The sequence below is a fragment of the Carlito syrichta genome, unplaced genomic scaffold (assembly GCF_000164805.1).
Source record: "Carlito syrichta isolate Samal-C Ts95f unplaced genomic scaffold, Tarsius_syrichta-2.0.1 Scaffold308863, whole genome shotgun sequence".
NCBI lineage: Eukaryota > Metazoa > Chordata > Mammalia > Primates > Tarsiidae > Carlito > Carlito syrichta.
The window spans coordinates 460,018-462,367 of NW_007252959.1; positions in this window are offsets into that span (position 1 = coordinate 460,018).

Below are 2,350 nucleotides of genomic sequence, written 5' to 3' on the forward strand. Positions count from 1 at the left end.
GGAGATTTTTATCCTGACAAAGGGAGTTGAAAAATGAGGGCAACTAACATTTCCCAAGTGTCTATTATCTTAATAAATCATCACAGAAATGCATTTCTAGATGAGAAATCTAAAGCTCAGATAATTTAAATAACTTGCCGAGGATCACTTAGCTAATATGGAATATCACTTCAATACCTTTCATTTTATTTGAATATTTCCTAGTGGTTTCCAAGATTCCTAGGCTAAATTAGATGCCCTTGTAAATATTGAGTACTCTGCAGTTTCATTGTAGTTCATTTTATAGTGTGATGATTAATGCCTGTGTTCTCCACTGAGTTATAAGCTTTCCCAATGAGAAAGAGTGAATAGCTTGTTGACATCTCCATATTCAGAGGCTTCCATCTTGTCTAATGTTTAATCTCTAATACATGCTTGTGTAATAAGTGAAAGAATTAAGTTAACATTCTCCCCAAATATTCTAAACAGTTGATGAGTTGGTTATTTGTGCCCAATGAGAATTAATGATTTTGTAGATTAACTACCTGAATGGCACTCAGGAGTACGAAGTCTAGCTGAATACTGCAGGGGAGAGTATGCAGCTGTGGACTATTTGTTATTTACTACTGATCATATGTAATGGGAAATCCCCTGGAAATGTGCTCTCCAACATAGTACTCCCTAGCCACATGGGGTTCTTTAAATAAAAACTAACTAAAATTGAAAATTCATCAATGACACTAGCCACATTTCAAGTGCTCAATAATCATGTGTCTAGTGGCAGCCCTGTCAGACAATATAGATAAAGAGTTTTTCCATCATAGGGATAATTCTTTTGAATAGCACTGTTCTAGAAAGTTTAAGATGTTCTTGGGAAGATACATTTTTAAATCAAAAAGGGCCTGTTTGTTTGACTAGTTATGTATTCTAACTAAAATTCATCTTTGAGAAAGAGTCCAGTAATCTGTATTCCCAAGTGTCTCTGGGCAAGACTTAGACATGGAAAAGGAGCTTCATTGTCCAGCAGATGAAACATTTAGTCAGACGTGCTCATGCACAGCCAGTGAGTGGTGTGGAAAGAACCATTCCTCCAAGGGCTTCAGGCAGGCCTACTGTTCCAGGGACGCTGCCAACACCTTGCTGGATCCAGCCATTATGTCTAATGCCATTCAATACCATCCCTTTGAGTTTGATGTCTAAAACAGAAGACTGAAATTTGAAGACAAGGAGGAGTTGGGATGACAAATGCACCTCAGACTATAGTTAGATTCACAACCTTTAGAAACAAATTTTCCAGTGTTCCGTTCTTCAAAATGCCACACATCTTCAGGTAATTTCTTCATAATGTAACTAACTTACAATGATTCTGGCCAAATACAGTTTAACTTTTTTGAGATTCTGTCGCTGGAGATTTTTCTTTCCTCATTGGAGAGGTAAAAATTTCCTGTCATCGCCCTGGAAAATAAAAGGGTTATAGGCAAGAATAAAAATTATACCTTCTATTTTCTGATTAAGTTCACATATTTTGGGTGGGCGAGGGTAAGAGTTTCGTTAGTTAGGATCTTCAGGGTATTGGCCCTGTGAACCTGTTCACATTTCTCTATCATTGCCAGGGAGTGAACACAGTTCATGGTTTTTACTTCTAGACAAGAGACCATCAGTGGGAGAGTTGAAGAGGGGACCATTAGGCAGCCCCTCATTTCCCAGCCCGACAGGTGGAGACCATGGGATTTTTATGTTCTTTGGGGGCTGAACCATCATCTCCCTCAGCCTTTCAGGATAGGTATTTCCAGTCCCTCTGAAATGTTCTTAGGGGAGACACCAAGTGACAAAGGGGAGGTGAAGAGTAAAAGTAGGGACAGGGGACAGGTTAGGCTGAGAGGAGAGGTGCTGGGATGGGACACATGGTTTCCCGAATAGAGAGCGGGACGAGGAGCAGAGAGAGACGGCGCGGAGCGGCAACGGAGAGTACCACGCCAACAGGACGAAAAACGCGAAGAGTGGCCCTGGCGGACCTGGGCGGGGCAGATGGGGAAGGGTCACGCCAGGACGTGACGGGGCCGTGGGCTGGGGGAGACGAGCCCGGAGGGAGACGGACGCGCTCGCTGGGGACTTGGGGACCCGCGCTCCGCCGATGAGGTCAGCGGAGCCGACGTGCCGGGAGGAGGGCAGTGGAGCCCCCGGACGCGGGCGCTGGGAGGCCGGCGGAGGGCGGGACGGGACGGGAAATGGGAAGAAGAGCGAGAGCCGGGGGGAGGAGGAGCGAATAGGGAGTTGGATATGCAAGCCGGAGGCGGCCCGACAGGGATCGTTTCCTTCCGGAGAGGAGGCCGGATATGGGCCGGGGCGCGGACGGGGGGCGTCCAAGGGC